The sequence below is a fragment of the Channa argus genome, chromosome 11, assembly GCF_033026475.1.
Source record: "Channa argus isolate prfri chromosome 11, Channa argus male v1.0, whole genome shotgun sequence".
Taxonomy (NCBI): domain Eukaryota; kingdom Metazoa; phylum Chordata; class Actinopteri; order Anabantiformes; family Channidae; genus Channa; species Channa argus.
In genome coordinates this window covers 16158882-16177391 of record NC_090207.1, presented here as the reverse complement: position 1 = coordinate 16177391, position 18510 = coordinate 16158882, and the positions used below count along the sequence as shown (strand labels likewise).

Below are 18510 nucleotides of genomic sequence, written 5' to 3'. Positions count from 1 at the left end.
TTTCTATCAATCATTATGTCAGTGCTTAAGTTATAATTTATACTGGCAGTTTTTCCAACATTAGGGGAACCTAACAAGGTAGTTAATGTTTATGTAAATTTTTGCTAGCTAAACTATTTTATTAAGGAACAATGACTTTACATAAACATTTTAGATTCCTCCCCACTCTGCGAGGCAAATATGTTTATTACTGTTATTATGTAACAATAATGGCAAACTAGAGCTGGGGAATACAAATAAATAATTAAATGAAACAAAAATGATTCCAGAGTTCTGGATGTTTCATGATTTGAATTAATTCTTTAGATTTAGATTTACATTCATAAAAACTATAAGCTGTTTCCCAGTCACTAGGGCAATATTATATTGTAATAATTTCCAAGAACAACATTAGGAGCAGAAAACTAAGTCCTACCTAAAGTCGTTGGATATTGAGCTCTGAAAACATCCAACAGACAGGTGACCTACACTCTAAAATGTCCCCGAACGCATCTAAACAGTGCACCCTCACAGGGTAGCAGTTGCTAACAGGTGGGCTAATGCTAAGTGTTCTGTAAAGACGCCACATTCTTTTAAAGTGAAGCCCGTTCACAAAGGCAAGTAAGAGAGGGCAAGGTGAGAGGTCTATCGTCTCCACCTGAGTAAGGTAACACGTCTATCTTCGTTTGGTTATTACTTTGTTGTCTTTTCTCGCTGTGACCGCCATTATTCCGTCCACACAATGGAGTTATCACCAAGGAAACCGAGAAAACTGACATTGACCTTACTGTTGTAACTGTGGAAAAGTGCCACCGCGACCATGTGGGTGACAGCAGAAGAACAAGTAATGTTTATTCTTTAATTTAGGAATATTTCACGTACTTCGAAAACAAAGAGATATTCTCACCCCTGGGGGAAACACATTTTGATAGAGGAACATACTGCCGCTAGCATGATTCACCCCACCGCCTAGCAAGCCACATTCAATATTCATATTCAGGTGACTTATGTAAATAAATAGATAGATAACCCAATATAGTTATGTAATATTTGATGTCGGTCAATAATGTTTAGAAGATGTTTGAAAACAATTATTTTACTGTGGTAAATGCATTGATATTGGAAATATCTGATAATAGGAGTATGTAAAGATTTAAGCTAACATCATGGCATCATTCCATACACTGATGCTATGTATAGCCTCACTTTGGAAAAAAAAACACTAATAGGCAATTTCTTGCTTGGCATGCTTTCAAAGGAAGTCAGGATCATATACTGAGGCAATATGAAATTAGTGAATGTAATACAGTATGTATCTACTGTAAGTTGGGTTCGAGTGGCATCATGATTGTCACTGCCTCTGTTCATATTGGCTTTCGAGTCCAAGCATCTCTTGTGGAGGTTTACTCGGGTAAAAGGACCCGACCATGAGAGTTAAAACATTGAGATTTAATTGAATGATGTGGCTGGAGTGTATCCAGCGTCAATGATTAAAACTTAAAAGCGTGAATACTAATCGCATACTCATTTTTGATATTGTGAGTTTGGTCCAATCTATTTGTAAAAGCTCATAAGATGTGGCTAATCAAGAAGTCATCCTATTTTTGCCCTTTTTTGACTCTTTTGCTAATATCGCTGACATTTTCTCTAAATTGCAGATAGGCAGCTGACGTTTCAATTGGATCGCCCGTCACTTTAAAGATGGTGCCTTGGGCCATCATTTGAATCATAGTGTGGGAAGAAAAAAGGAAAGGAGAGCTTCTTACAATCTTCTTATAAGTTAAGAAAACACCATATAATATATGTTTCATTACTGTTGTTTTACTTCTATTTAACAAAATATGCTGTATATTGGTTATTATTACAAGAATAGAGCCCTCCATCCCATATTGGGCTCAAACCCCTGAAAACAGGGAGAGAGAAACAGAGATTTATGTGGAAGTTAAAGCGACTACAGAGCAGTGAGTGCAAGGGTAAGTGCTTCGCTTTGTTACCATGGCCACCTGAAAATACTCTGTTTTTCATCAGTGCAAAAGAGGATGAACAGACAAAGAAGCAAAAGGAAAGAATATGTCTTTGATATATCTCAATGTCATTTGGTTTTTGAGCTTTATTAGATAAAGACAATATTTTGTTTTATGTCTCTTTTGAGATGTTTAGTAAATTCTGTCTTTTAGAATACTCTACAGTGTATGTGTATTTTTTGTACATTCATTCTCAGTGCTGTTTTATATTCGTAAACTGTTCTTTAGGAAAACTGTCAGACTAGACCTGAGGAAGAAACAGTGTGGAATAAAGAGTTAGCTACAGCACAAGTCTTAATCCGCCCTTCAAGAGAGCCAGATGGAGAGGGTAAGGTTTCATTCAAAATATTGTTTTTGGATTGAGGTGTGCACTCGCTCTTTCAATTTTTTGCTCTCTCAATCTCTCTATATGCCTTTGTCTCTCTCAATCTTTCTCTCTTGTACTCTCCATCTCTCTTTCAGACTATCCTCCTGCTGTTTTTTTATCAGATCCTGTCACAGGGACCATCTCATAAAACCAACAGAGCTCATCAGGATAGAGCTTCAGAGGTCCGGCGAGTCAGTCCATGTTAATGTACTGCAATCCAGGTTGGGTTAGGGCCAGGGCTGGTATTTATCAATTATTTCAGATTTAGAGTGCTGATTTAAAGTCAGCACTTCAGATCATTTTCATTGAGAGTGATTTGCGATGAAAGTAATGGTTAAAGGGGCCTGAGCAGTGGTCGTAAATCAGCAGTCTTACCCTGAGACGCTTGATAAACATACAGCCCCTGGGTTTGTGTCTGGGCTGGTGGGCCTGAGGGGCAGGGAGGTATGTGCTTAGTGGTGGCCGTGGCCTCCCCTCATTCTTGGCGTCCCCTCATTATCTGAAGCTGAACACACACAGAGCGACCTTGTGTGGAGCAGAGGGCTGGACAGACCCGCTGAAGTCAGCCCCCATCATTCAGTGGACTGTAGACAAATGAGAAATTATCCTTCTGGTTAAAAAACACTCACACATAGACACACGCATATTCACTACAAAGCATCTACCATCGTATTCTGCATTGTTATGATCTAAAAAGAAAAATCTAACATAAACGCTCATCTATTCCTAAAAGTGATTCTCATAATCATCACCTCCAAGCCAGACTGTAGGGTTGCCCCAGACTACTGTAGAGTTGTTATAAAAGTGCTCATAAATCCACCCAGAGTTACATAAACCTGTCAGTGGGTTCATTACAATAATTACTTTAATTTTCTGTTGATGATTTAATGATAAAGCAACAGAAAAAAGCGAGAAAATAAAACAGACTGAAATGAGTTTTCAGAGGAGACGCCATGCCACGTTTCCTGTCGAGTGCCTGTCACCTCTCAGCTGACAGAACACTTTGTGTTTTACCACTGGCATAGCCTTCAGGGTTGTGAGCAATAGCACAGACACAAAGCTGCACCTTCTGTGACACGAACTAATGTGCTCAAAGACACACATAAGTACATTAATGAGTGAATTATGCACTTACAGTGTACATGCAGGATCACATAAGTAAATGAATTGGCTTTTTAAAATCCCCACAATCCAAGTTTGATTAGGACAGGATGTACTCCTAAAGTTTACTGAATGCACTGCCACTTTGCTGCTTCATGTGGTTGACAGTATGCCAACAGACTGCAGTGCTGCTCTCTGTTTTTCCCCTTCTTGACCCTGCCACACTAATAAAAAGACAGCCAGGCTTTAGTCCTCTGTCCCTCCACTTAGTCCTTCCACAGCCCCATTAAAAGGAGACAGAGCTGAAATACCCTCTCAGCAGGCCTCTACTGGCATAGCAGTGTATTCAGAGGAAGACTTGAGCCCAAATACACAAGCTAACAAACAAACTCATCACAATGGTCTGTGTGTGTGCATGCAAATGGTTGTGTATTGCCCAGGCTCTCAAAAGCCATAAGTTTGCTTTTTGGCTACATCACAGATTATATCACCATGTTAAAGATACTGAATCCCTCCCTCATCTAGGGACATCATAATTAAATGAACTCCCACCAACATCCATCAACCCCACCCCCACCCAAAGGCTGCTGAATTCCTGTCCATGAGGTCACTGCAAATACTAGACTGAGCTGAGACAGATCTCTCAATGTATAGGGGTGCAGGTAGTCATGGTGACAGAAATTTCCCAAAATAAACAGATTAGCTAATTATTTGTGCCCAGAAACCCAATAACAATACAACCAGATCGATACAAAATATATTTCACTGTCAGGAGAGTGCGAATGCCTGTTATCAAGGGAACACAACTGTTTTATCTCCTCTGACTGTGGATTTCCTCTTTTGGACATATTCTGGGAAAATACCAATCTATATTCTACTCATCTTTCCTTCATATCATCATCCTCATCATTAGCAAATTGGTGATTTATATATAAAACACTAATTTGAGTGTTTATTTATTATTCAGTGCATTAGATTTTGGCATCAGGTAAAAGACCCTGACTGGAAAATACATGATAAAACTACAATTACCCCCGTGCCACCCCCACAAAACTCTGTTAATGTGCCAGCATTCACAGAGGATATTACAGTTTACGCTGATAATTTTACTGAATGTATCATTTAGCAGGAGAAATGTCTTAAAGTCAGGAATCCAGCAGCTTAAGGAAACTCAGAAGTTTACTCTTGGAATGATTTTTATCAGGTTTTAATAATAATTATTATAATAATACAAATATTTCCTGAAAATTGTGGTTGTTTGAAAAAACATGACTGTAGGCGGATTTTAGTCATATATACATAGTTAAATGAGCTTATAATTACCTAATTATAGGTGTATGCCACTGCACCTGGTATTTTGACATTTAACAAGATGTTATCAATGTCAGCTAATCTCTTCCAGTGGATAATTTATTTATGATTCACGTAGATTATGCTGTTGCTAGTTATGAAAGGGGTTACAGTGTTATGTGTTACAGCAAAGTGCATTCAAATTCTTTGCAGCTGTGATACCCCAGGTCATTAAATGAGCCTTTACTCTTTGATTGTATGTCATGCAAGACTTCCAAATCTGGTCCATTCGATCTTTTGTTTGAAATGTCTATAAGAAAGTGTCGCAAGGTGCAGCTACAGAGATAACTTTGTATGAACCGAGTAATGAGAAGAATGGTGTCTATATATTTCTAGCTGTGGAAGTGTAAAGGGAAAAGGGGGGGGGTTGCCACTGTAAAGATGGCAGCATTCTTGGGTCGATGGGGGGGTGCAGTAATCCAGTGTGTGTGTATGTGAGGGGTTGTCACTGATCTCTTAGAAGGCTAAATTTACCCAGGAGTGATAGGGGCAGGTGGATTCAGCTTGGACAGAGGGGTAGGGGTGGTGGTGGTGGCTGGAAAGAGCCAGACTGGGTTTCAGTTCAGACGGAGACTGGGGGCAAACACAAACCCAAATTGGGGGTTTCTATTCAAAGCCAGCTGGTCTGGCTTTATTATATGCAGGACATTTATTTTAAGCAGTTTGTTGGTATTTTTGTTTTTTTTTTGTTAACTTTCTCTTCTATTTTCCTTTCTTTTTTCTTTTTACATTTTTGATCTGTTTGATTGAGCTGGGCCTCAGCTGGTGCTGCAGGGTGTAACTTCCTGGGGAAGCAGAAAACGGCACGGGTGAGTTTTCACAGTACATCTACTCCCTTCTTTTTTCCCTACTCCTCTAGACCTGATCCTGACAGTGGAAAACCTGCCTCTCTGAAGATTTAAATCCATATTCTGCTCAGTTGCTCATGACATGCTTAACAGATCAAGCCATAATTTTGATATTTGAGCTGCTCAATTTAAATTTTCTGAAACTTATTATGCAGTGCTGTTGCCTATTAGGTTCATTATAACCTTCGTGGTTTGAATGAATGGTGTCTTTGTCATGTACAGAACGACCTTACCAGTATTAGTGAGGCCAAGAGATAATTTTAATTGGTATTTACTTTCCTGTTTTTTTCTGTTCTTGACAAAGACACCAGAGTAGCGCTAACACTGCTAAAAAAGGAGTCAGGTCCCAGCTGTTGCCATACACCTCCATGGAGCAGTTGGGCAATAGTTAATTGAGACTCCTGGATCCATTTCTGTTCAAGTTTTAAAAGTCTACATTTTTATTCCTCTAAGGCAAGACAAATGGTTTAAGTTGCTAAAGTGGAACTTTATATTGTGTTGTTCCTCTGTTTCTAATTCTTCACAGTCAGTTTAGGTTACTGGTACTTTTAAGGGTAATTGCTTAGAACATCTCATTGCACAATCTGGAATTATCAGTGAGAAAAAAGAGCATGGCCTTAATGTGCTGTTTGCTTTAGAAATGACTCATTCCCTCAAGGTAGCTACCTAAGTGGCAGAAACACACTTCACTAGCAATATGTGTCACACAGCTTGGTGTTCAAGTAAGACATATTGGAAAAAGTTTTGAAACAGAGTTGAGAAACTTTTGTCATATTAAATGAATAGAAAAGAGTTTGTTTCTACTCAAAGGGGTTCACAGGACGAATATAAAATGGCTCTACTGTACGGCACTTGTCCTGTAATTTCATACTAAACTGATTTAACATTAGGTTTTGGAAGAAAAACAGGAGAGATGTAGCACTATGCATACAATGATAAATTATAATTTATGTTTTCAGTTAGTTGTATTTCTTTTTTTTTTTTTTTCAGATTTTATTTTGCATCCCATATAATTATTACACAGTCTGCTACCACAACTACAGCTAGGATTAATAATGAAACTCAAACAAAATTTCAAAATCTCAATCCATGGGAAATAAACCGATTTTATATTATATAGTGTGTAGATACGTCCTTAGATTTTACCCTAGGAGAGTTACTGTACTCTTGTTATTAACCCAAAGATTCAGAACCTGGGAAACTTTGACCCAGTTTACAGGAACCGCTCAGTCCTCACTTATTAGCTTTTCTGCTCCTGGATTCCATGGCTTTGATGGTCAGTGGAGTTGAGGAAGCACTTTGTTTTCTTTCTCTGTAGGGTAGCGAGCACTCTTACGCAGTTGCCTCGCTGCTTTTGAAACCTTCATCCTGCCATTTCACCATCATTTTATTGTACTATGGTTCTACAGAGTGTTTATTCTTGGGAAAGAATAATCAGAAATAATGTCTGATATGATGTGTGAATACAGATGAAATCAAACAACTCAAAGTTGAGTCACATCTTTAATGCCTTTTATAATACAGAAACTAAAATTTGCTGAAGTGTACCAAAGATATATACAAAAATTGGTTTATGGGTGTTTCAGCTTCTTTTTGGAATTCCAAGAAGTAGTTTTCTGTTTTCTAACTAAACAAATACAAAGCACGAGTGTCTTTGTTCCACTGTAATGGCTTATAGTTATAGCATAGTATTTAAAAAATTCTCTTCTATCATCTTTATTATTTTATTTTGGATGATTTCCAACAGCATGATTTCCAAAACTCTTCTTCCCCCTGAGCACTGTCGAGGCCAGAAAACAGTATGATGCTCTGCCGCCGCTATACAATGCCTGTGCGCTAGGGCCACCTAAATCTACAAAACATGAGTGCTGGCGCGAGGCAGCTCTTTTGATCTGCAGCTAATCTCAGTTGCCTGCCTCCCCTTCGATCATGTCTGAATAAGAATAAGTCGGGCGGTGATCCTGGAGGCACAAAGAGCTTTAGACGCTACCCCTCGTCTGCCAAGCTCCACCGTGTAACACAGACCTGCACCAATTGTTGGTAAGCCTCAGTAACAGAGATGATTAAATCCTCATTTAGACAGACATTATATTTTGCTCCACTTTCTTTTTTTCACAGTGAGATGCTATTAGAGGCTAGTTGAGAATGAGTGAGAAGTTGCACAGCCATGCTGAGTGGTCTTTAATTGTCAGGGGAATTGGCAGAGGTCAACAGCTGCAGGAGAGGCTTCTGCTGTTTAAGAATTACTAAGGGAATTGGAAACAGTGATTATGGACTAGGTGTGTTAAGGTGATGTATTACGACATGCAGGTTAGGAACCTGTAAGTAATACAATGAGTGAATAGCAAAATAATAATGAGCAGATCTGAACTCACATCACACTGCAAGATTGTGTTGCACAAACAGTAAACTTTTTGCAACATATTCTCGGTGCAAAATCCCATTTTCTCATACCTTGGTGGAGAAAAAGCTTCTTAAAGTTGGAATTGATTATATAGTTCTAAATTTTGTTGGTGTTTTTTTTTTTTTTTTTTGAACTCGCACAATAAATCTAAACCTAATTACGCATTTGCTACTAAACTGAACGAAATATTAATTTGCCCATCCACACGACGTAAACAGAAAGTTTATATTCAACCTAAGCTAGCACTACCATGAAAAGTCAGTCCAGCCCAGCCCTCACCCCTCCCTGCTCTCTTATGCTCTCGGATTAGTGCTTTGTTACAATGTTACAGTAAATGACATTATTCCAAAACTCACAAATCAAGCAGAAATAATATATATTAAGTGATTGTTTATTAAGGCAAGCCTTGCTCCAAAAAGTTTAGAAGTGAAAAATGCTTCACTGCTGGGAGCACTATTCAGTGAATTCGGGTTTTGTACTGTGTCTTTAAGCTGAACATGTAGCTAATTTAAGTCATTGTGTCATTGTGATATAGCAGTTCTTAATTCACATATTTTAAACTTTCATGTGCTTATCAGAGGGCTCGATGTGGATTTGATTCAATTTTTCTATTTTTAGCATTAAAAATGTTTCAGGCACAGCCTTTACTCAACTTCGGGAAACACTGGTGGGCACCCCATGAACGGAGATTAAAAAAAGTAACAACATTGGCATCTCCCCTTTATGGTCACAATTAGAGAAAGGGCAGTGAGAACAATGAAATAACTGTGCCTGTGTTGGAGCACTTTGTAGAGAATTGCTTTCCAACTATTCAAAAGAAGGAAAAATCATTAGCAGAAAGTGAGTTTCTTTTTTTCCCCTCACAATCTAGTAGAGACAAAGAGAACTTTGAGCCCCCGAAATACAGTGCGTGGCAATAACACTTGCTACAGCATAGAGAACGACACATAAAGAGCAGTATCAAGGCTTAGATTTCATGGACATAAATGAAGAAAAAAAAAAAAGAATTTAAGTGTTTGCATTTGGGATAAAGCTTACTAATATGAGATTTCAGTAAAGAATGACACTGCTTAAATGTGTAGACGATTCATCCAAATAAAAATGTTAATGATTATGGAATTAATACGAAAAACTAAACAAAACAAAACAATAATGCAGGGTTTAAAATACTGGAGAATACCTCCAGTTAAATCATGCAATAAACCACTTTATTCTGTGCTGTGAAGGATGCAGAGCTCCCCTGCAGGCGCCATATTTAATTACACAGAAGTGTCTGAATGCATCTGTGTAGGCACAATGTGCTTTTCATAAGTAGCAGGTGACATACTGCATTACCTGCCATGCACACATCTATGATTTAACATTAAACATTTTGATTGTAAAATACATAAGCAGCCTTGGCAGTTTAATCAGCTGAATTCATCTGCATTTATGAAGCCTGATGATCAAATAATATATGTAGTCAACAGCTGGTCTTTCACCAAAGTATCTGAATGTTATTTGTCTTATGAAATAATGTATTACAATCATTAATTTAAAAAAGGCAATCTAATCTTGTCTTAAAATTAAACCTAGATGATGAAAGCTTGATAACCAAAACAGTGTCATTTAGAGTCCCAGTAAATAAATCAGTCATCATACATAATTACTGTATCTCATGCATTTTAACAGTCAAAAGTTTCCACCACAAAGACCACAAACATCTGTATGAATTTCTTAGTAAGCAGCACTGCAAAGTGCGTGTATTTATATCTATAGTACACATACAGCAAATGATAGTATAACAAACTGAAGAAGCAACAGGTCTGGTCAACAACTCACCCAGTGGCACTGTGTCTTAGCCAATAAGAGCAGTCACAGGACCATGAGGTTCTTCCTATGATGTAACTGGAGCATCAGGCAAAACACAGGGAGAGCTTGTTGTTCAGCTTGTGTCTCATCCATAATGCATAAAAGGTGTACAGACAGAATACTGTTGGTTAAACACAACATATGCAAATCACCACTGCCGTCTCTCATTTGACGCTTCTCTGTAGGGGGTGTTAATGTGGCCATTGTAGATTCGGAGGCCCTTTGACTTTGGCATTAGTGCATTCAAGACTGTTTTGTATGATTTGCTCCAGCAGGGTGGTGTTCTAAAACTGAATTGGAAGGGCAAGGACATGTACTAAATGGTACACTGAATTCCACGCTGGTCTGACACAGTTCGTGGACAAAATACATAGAAAAACCTGTTATTGAAATTTACGCTCTGTATGGTTTCACTGAAAATGAGTCACACCATTATGGAACACAGTAAGCAATAATAAGTAGACAGAACATCTTTTTTTCAAATACCTTGCCCTTGTCATCTTAGAAAATTACGAGAATAAAGGCATTTTTTCTCTTTAGTTTGTAACACTGACAGATTAAAAAATGATCTGAAAGTAGTTAATATGCTGTCATTCAAGTGCAAAACTTGGTAAATGACATTAAAATCTGTTACAAAATACATATACCATATGTACGTTTATCAAAATATTGTAATATATAATACTATATATTTAAAGGCAAATAAAACAAGCCACTATTGTATTGTTTAACTGTTAAAATGATCAAGGTAATTTTGCCTGCAAACTAAATTTAGAAAGGGGAATGGCACCTTTATAACATCAAAGCTCATTTGAGTGTACAAATAAATACTTCCCCAGAATCAAGAGTTTCTTTGTTTTATATACTTTGTAATATGAGGACATATGACATATTGCAGTTAATTAAAAGTGACTTCCTCACCTTTGCTCCCATAATTATGCTGTACAATGATACAATTCCTGCTACTATAATTACTGATGATATTACCCTCTGAGTTTCATTATAAACCTTATTAATAAGAAGCTTCAAATCATGTAATATAATGCTTCGGATGACTGACACAAAGACCAAGCACAGAATGGCAAGGAAATATCTCTTATCTCACCTACAAAATTGTGAGATGACTCCTAAAGAAGGTATATTTTGCCTGACAAGACAGCCGTGATGTTTAGGCTGATGATAACCCAGACAATATGGATATCGTCTGTTAATATGAGCAAAGAATATGTGTAAGATATTCAGTTTTGTGAATCTAAAACAATGTACAATATTACACACTCCTGTACATTCATGCACTGGCAGTAAATACAGTTGGGACTTAAACTGTAACATGATTTATTATTATATTATCTGATGTTGAAATATTATCTGTTGTAATGATGTTTTTATTGCATTAGTTGTTATCTTTGCAACTTTTACTTTTTGAAAATAATTTCTTTAATGAAATATTAATTTTCACTAAATGTTCATTAAATATGTGCTTTAAGTCTGAATTTAGTGATAGATGATAAGTTCAAAGGCTTTTCCATTCTCCCACCCATAACATTTTGGATGAAAATATTTTAAATCATAATTTCAGCATGCTCTATTGGGATTTCAATCTTAAAATATCCCTTCCAGTGCCCATATTGGGATAGCCATATGAAAGACACACACACACACACAGCAACCAACTCCTACACACACAAAAAAACCTATAGATCCCCAGCTGATCCAGTCAGTTAAATTGGCCCGTAGGTCTTTCTGAACCCCTGTGAAGACTTCGGTCGTCAGATAATTTCAGTCTAGTGTCAAAACACCAAATGTCTCTCAAATTCATTGGGGAACAAATGCAGGAAGAATGACTGAAAGCGGTAAATATCCGATAAAGCTGGGATCATCCTTAGACATATCCTACATACATCAAATACTCTATGTGTCTCGTAGTGCATCTGAAATAGCTGGCTAATTCTCAGGAGCAGTGAGGCAGAGTGCTTGACAACATCATCTACTGTGACAGGCAGATTGTGTTTTCACGTGAGCATGATCGACAACAGATTGCACTGAGCCCGGTCTGTTCCTGTTTGCCCTGGAAATGTGTTTGTGTTTATCTTTTGCTTGAGAGAGGCATTCCTTTCTTTCTCCCTCTGTTACAAAAAAACCACACATTTTCAGTCGAGCTGTTCTGCATGTGAGTGTATGTGTGTGTGACACATGCTGTGAAGTGACTGCCAGGAGAGGCTTAAGAAACAATCCAAGCAAGATCAATATCAGCTAACCGCACTTATGTGTTTGACTTAACATCCAAACCTCACTAAATTACATTTACCCAAAAGCCTAAAGCGTGTGTATACACACTGTGACATATTTGAAATTACATAATTGTTTTGGCAAACTGTTGATTTCTCTTCACCAGACTTTGAGGAGAGTGTCAACCCACACACACACACACACACATCCCTCAAACCTTAAGTTCAGCATTGCTTGCTCTAGGAGTAGGGGGCAATGGTTATTGAGTTGGGCTGATAAAGTTTCAAATGGCAACAAGTTGAAATTCTAGTTTGTTTTACTTAAGGAGAAAATAGCCTCATGATAACACAGATGCCCCAACCTATAGTAACTAACCTACAACCTACAGCTCCTGTTGTTTGCACACACTCACTGTCTAACAATTTCTAAATTTTTTTGCTGTAAAAGGAAAAAATGTAACACATTCCAAACTACAAAATACAATGTAATAATGATGTGGCTATAATGCTACAATTTTTAGATGTAGTCATAGACCTACACTTAGTAGTCTTAAGAGTGAAATATACTGTAGGTCTTCCCTACTTTGCATTAAATGTGTGCTCATAGAATGGGCCTCAGTATGCCTTAACTATAACTTTATCCCTGTAGAAGTCAATCATTTATGAATATGCATGAGGCAGAGTCTGCCTCGTTTAATGATTTTTCTCCATTCAAATATATTCAATCCACCTCCTCTCATTTATTTCTCTGTACTACACATACAGGCCATCAGACACACACATACACACTGACACATACATGTTACCATGGATCCTGCTCATACATGGAAACAATTACCATTTCACTAGCAAGTTCATTCTCTTCTCCCCTTCACTCTTCCCTCTGCTACTTCTCCTCCCAGGTGCCAACCAAAGACAACCTCAAGCATTGTGAGCGCTAAAGGGACTTCACCGACGAATTGCTGACAGACACCATAGAAAGAAAGCAAGAAAACTGAGGGCACGCAAGACGGCAGGAGAACGAACGCTGAATGTGGTACGTATGAAAACTCAGGCACCAATAGGTGTCTATATGTCGGTGACAGATCTAATGCAAAAGCAAGAAATTGTGTCTGTTAAGTGTGTCATATCTTTTTGTTTCATGCACACTTATATGTGAAAATATTGATATTTGTCATGGTGCATTACACTACACCTTATTGATTATTATAGAGGTCTTGGGGCGGAGGAAATGCTATTAAATATTAAAAGGTCAGGTGATGTTTAGGTGGTATCCCAAGCCATCAGACACCAGTGGCTTCAGTTACAGCCTGTATGTCCTCCCGTCAGGCAGATTAGCCAGCTTGATTTATTTATTACATGACTTCCTACCCTTACGCTCTGTGTGGCTGGTTGTTTAAGCCTTGCAGGTGAACTTCAAAGGAAGGGAAAGATTAGGATGCTGCCTGGTGTCCATGTACATGTCATGCACAGCAAAGCTAAGCTCACAAAGCAAATAGTTTGTTTTTTTTCCATTTTAATTGGAATGTTGATTATGTGGTAGATTCACTAAAAAGTCAACAATGGCCCACTGTCAATTTAAGGAAGGTAGGGAGATGACAACAACAAATGTTTTCACTCTGACAGGGATGATTTAGGTCACATTATCATTGTAACATTGTCTTTTTGTGTATTTATTTGACTGATTAATTAACACGTTAATCAAAATGTAGGGATATGAATTTTCTGTATTTTCTGAAGTGGGTCTGGTCAGTGAGACCTGGAGATTGTAACAGGTTTCATTCAAGACAGCCATTAAAAATCCTTGCTACAGAATAGAACTGTGGTATTACAAGGCCTATCTGTGATACATCTCTGTACAGAAAGCCATTGCGCTGCTTGTCTTCGTCTTATCTGAAGTGGCAAACTTGCTGTTCTAATTGTTATCTTCACACTAATAGAGTGGATGTTTTCAAATCATTTGGTTGGATGGATAAAGGCTTGGTAATTCCCCCATGCTTAGTGTCTTAGTCAGGTCTTATCTGTAGAAGATAGCTGGGTCCTGGAGAATGATTGGCGGCATACAGGAGGGGGAAAGTTTCTAGTGACTGAGAAAGGAGGCAGCATTTTTGCTGCACAGACACAGAAATTTGAGAATTAAACGATTGCATTATTTAGGAGTTATTGGACAGATGTAAGTTGATCTTACCTTTTAATATCATCACAAATATATATATATATATATATATATATATATGTGTGTGTGTGTGTATGTGTAAAAATGAGTTTTGAAGTCTAATTTTTCAGAAAAGTAAGAGTGAGACACTTCATTTTTTCCTTTGCAATATACTGTTTCATGTTTGCTACAATTACATTTCTTTTCTTGAGTTGAGAGATTAGCCTTTCTCTGTCTTTTTCCAAAGTACTCTGTGTTTTTAAAACTTCCTGAAACCAGTTAAACTGTTTGAGGAAATTGGTGTGACATGCATGAAACGATGAGCAAAAACTGAATCTGCCTTAACAAAAACATCAACTTTGGCGGCCCTTATTTTGACGTGTAAAGTTGGCTGCAGACGCTCAACTTGAACTCTGTTGCTTCACTGGTTAAAGCACACATTCCCCATCATCTTCCTCTAGTGGTCCTCTCTGAGCAGTTAATTGTGCGTCCACTCTATCGGGGCTGGCGCGATAATAAAGCATTAAGAGCTGTGCCATTAAAGTAGAGTTGGGAAATGTGAGACCGCCCCCTTTCAGGAGTCAAAAAAAAAAAAAAAAAGCGAGAGGGAGAGAGAGAAAAAAATCGATTATTTCTCCTGGTACTGGGAGAGGAGAGAGGGTTTAGGGAAAGACTCGGTCAGGACTGTGGGAAGGAGCAGAAACAGCCTCTCAGCATCAACCTCCAGACGTCCAGCAGTATCTCTACACCACCCTCTACCACCGGCGCGCCACCGCTCCACCGGGTCCCTCTCCACTCACCGGCACCTCGCAGAGAGTCGAGGCGACGCGTGCTCGCCGCTTCCTGAGCCGACACTGTCCGATCAGAGAGAGAGAGAGCGCGAGAGAGAGAGAGAGAGAGAGAGAGTAGTTTCTCTGACATTATAGAGACTACTACTACGTACCGTAGGTTACTTTTTCTCCTCCCGGCTACGTGCTCAGCTAAACTGCGCTCCTGGATTTTAAGTGCGTCTTGGCGAAGTCCGACCCCATCAAGCAGCGGCTTCCACCTTCCTGTCAATCGGCCGGACCAAGCAACCGGCGGACTTCTTGTAGATTTCACTTCACCCGGACAGCATTTCATGCGAAATAAAGTAAGTAGCCTAACGCGCTCACACCACTTGCCTTTCACTCGCAAACATCCACAAGACACGTTGCATCCTATGATTTTTTTTAATCTTCCGGAGGGAAACTTGAGGGTCTATTTTGATGCGCGCTGCTTTCTTAGCAAAGTACAGTAACTGCGTCTATTGATTAGTTGTGACCCTGGTCGACTTGTGCCGGTGACAACTATGTCATATAATTACAGGCTGACATCAATTAGTACTCTGTGGACTATTAAGAGAGTCAAGGTCTTTGTCGTGTTTTAGTGTTTCTGTGTCTGTGTCGACCTTGTGTAGCGTTCTCATGTCCACATGCAGGCGCAAACTACCAAAACCACAGCGACTGGAAGGGTGGAACTTATAAAATAATAAAACATGATCTAACTTTTTAAGTTACACTATAGTTACACTGTCAACTTTAGGTAATTTAATCTCATAAGATTGAAAGTCGTAAAAGACTATTAAAAAAAGTCAGTTCTCCTACATTTTTGTATAGTGGCAGAGAACATCGGGAAACTGACTACACGTTATATGGCCTTTTTGGATACAACTACAAACGAGGCGCACTAAAGATCATGACTACTCTGTGCTATTATACATGAAATCAGGATACCCTGTACCTATGCTTTCATAAATATTCCAGAAAAGCCTGAAAGATGTAAACATTAATCATTTCCAAAATAAAATAAACAAGAAGACAGGTATTGTTAAATGTTAATTCACGTACACTTGAGAGACGATGCTGTAAATCAGTGTTTTACAGAAGGTTTGGCTTGTTAACGCTCAGTTATAAGTTTGTCTTTGTGACTGAAATTGTTTAGACTTAATTTTACTACAGTAAAACATTTATGGTGAGTTTAGTCTTCTGGGGCTCCACTGAACCTGTTGCAGTGAGAGGATTAATAATGACACCATAATTAACCTGTAGCAACTTTAAAAGGTTGCAGTGTTAGAAATATAACGTAGATTTATTTGTTTTGTACCTAAGTGTGGCTACATGGCCCGCTGATGAAATGCGCAGATGCACTTTAAGAACTGTAATAATATTTAGAATAATTACAGCACACTTAATTTTAATTTAGACAGATTGTAGAAGTGACTAGATTCTGTGGGTTTAACCCATGCTCATTATTATAACTCCATATCTAATATAAAGTTGTTTTAAACAGTGTATTTCTGAAATAAATATTATTCAGTTTTAAAGTCTAAGGAAAGCTAGTAATAAAGTCACCATTCACAAACTTAATAAAGATAATATAATATTCACACTGCATTTCAAGATCTATAGAAACTATTAAAATTGAAATGCTATTTATAAGTGATCTATTTTGAATCCACTCAAAAAAAAATTAAGAGATAAAGTGGTGCTGTCTAGTACAGCGTATCAACCTAATTTGTGACTCTGTAAAAAAAGCAAACTGCATACACAGTCATTTATTGCTTGATTGCATTTCACAGTAAATTCAATTTGAAAAAGTAGTAACTTCTATATAGTATGTGAAACACTTGGTATGATTTTTTTTTCAAAGGATGTAGTTTTCTGTGCATTATCCCATTATACTTTTTATGATGCTTATGCAGTTTTCTGTGAGTTTTTACTCTTGAATAAAATATATAAGTATATTAGTCCATATTTAAAGATTTTACACATGGGCTTCCCTCTTCCGCCCATTGTCAATGAAGTTGTTCTCTGTGGCCTGTCTGGCCTGTTGCTCTCTTGGGATTATAGCGTTAGGTTAATCCGCTCAGAGGAAGGTGAACGCTCGCATGTGGACCCATGATTACAAATAGAGAACTCTGTCAGCCAAGCTCTGTAATCTCAGAGACCCTGTACACGCACATACACATGCAAGCACTTACACACACACACAAATGTGTAGACAAAAGCATGGTCTCTCTCCTTTCTCTCTTTTCTGTTACACACATGCACACACTGACACCCACACTATCTGGCCTGCACTGCTTTTGTTTCTCCTGTCCTCTTAAGACCTCTCCCTCTTGACAAATCATTTGGGATTTTGGACACTGATTCACAAAACCCACAGTAACAACATACTCTTACCCGTCTCACACAGAGGGATTAGGAGGTCCTGTGTCCCTGTGATTGGCCGGGGCATTGAACTGATTGTCAGGGCACTTCGCTGTACACCAGAGGGTGAAGCTTTAGTTAAATGAAGGGAAAGGACACATTGTGTGCAATGGTCAGGGTTGTGTCGTGCGTTAAAGCACTAACCACAAAATCGGCATTCAACGGGCAGTTCAAAATATCTTTCTTTATAAATGCCTAATTTAATATCTACAAATGTGTGAATACTTAGGCCCTAAGCATGACCACAAAGAAAGCATTAGCCTCTGAGGTTTATGAAATGCATGTTGTCAAGCTTGCATCTTCAAAAGAAGTAGGGGTAAAGTATACCACTGTACTGTCTCAGAACATAAGAGTTTAATACTGTACAGAAGGTACGTTTCAAGATTCCCTCCTTAAGGAAAACTAGATCTATGAAAACATTATTCTTAATGGAAACATCAGCAGCATTTATGTTTAAGCAAATAATTAAATAACCCGTTTTCTACGTTTTAAAAGTTTTTTCTCGCTAATGGCCTCAAATATTTTGGAAGGGTTTTGCAGAGTTTGCTCAGTTAAACATCAGTAAAACACTCATTTGCAGATTGGAGGTTGGCAAGATCTTGAGGTAGATATTGAAGAACTGTAATTGGACTTCATACCCTTTGGCTCAAATGAGAAGGTAATATAAGAGTCAATTGTAGGGATTCATATTTACCTCATATATAAGGAGCATATAATATCTTAAACCATCAAGAGACCTTCCTATATATCCCGAAATTGGTGCAGTATATTTTGGTTTAGGTACTTTCATATAAATGTTTCAAAGAACATTTAAAATCAGAATTTTTAACAAGGATAAGCTCTGATTTTAGTAAATTTATCTGATAATTAAAGGGAATTTTGTTTATAGAATAAACCTTCTTGCCCTTTTAATAAGCAGGTAAATATTTAGGTTTTAAATAGCTTAAGGGTTTGTAGTATTCTTGTTTGTTGC

At 38.0% G+C, this 18510-nt stretch overlaps 1 protein-coding gene across 20 annotated transcripts in view; it reads left to right on the top strand.

Moving 5' to 3' along the window:
• Window positions 1-5372: 5372 nt before the first annotated feature.
• The window catches only part of mef2cb (myocyte enhancer factor 2cb), a 71135-nt gene continuing 57997 nt past the window's right edge, over window positions 5373-18510 (top strand). For 3 of the 20 annotated variants that reach the window (XM_067520163.1, XM_067520158.1, XM_067520156.1), the window contains exon 1: window positions 14913-15439. The gene's annotated coding sequence lies outside the window, so the exon portion shown is untranslated. Of the gene's footprint in view, window positions 5631-13054; window positions 13189-14897; window positions 15440-18510 lie in introns of those variants that run through there. The other 17 variants (XM_067520167.1, XM_067520168.1, XM_067520166.1 and 14 more) reach the window with 13 other exon arrangements.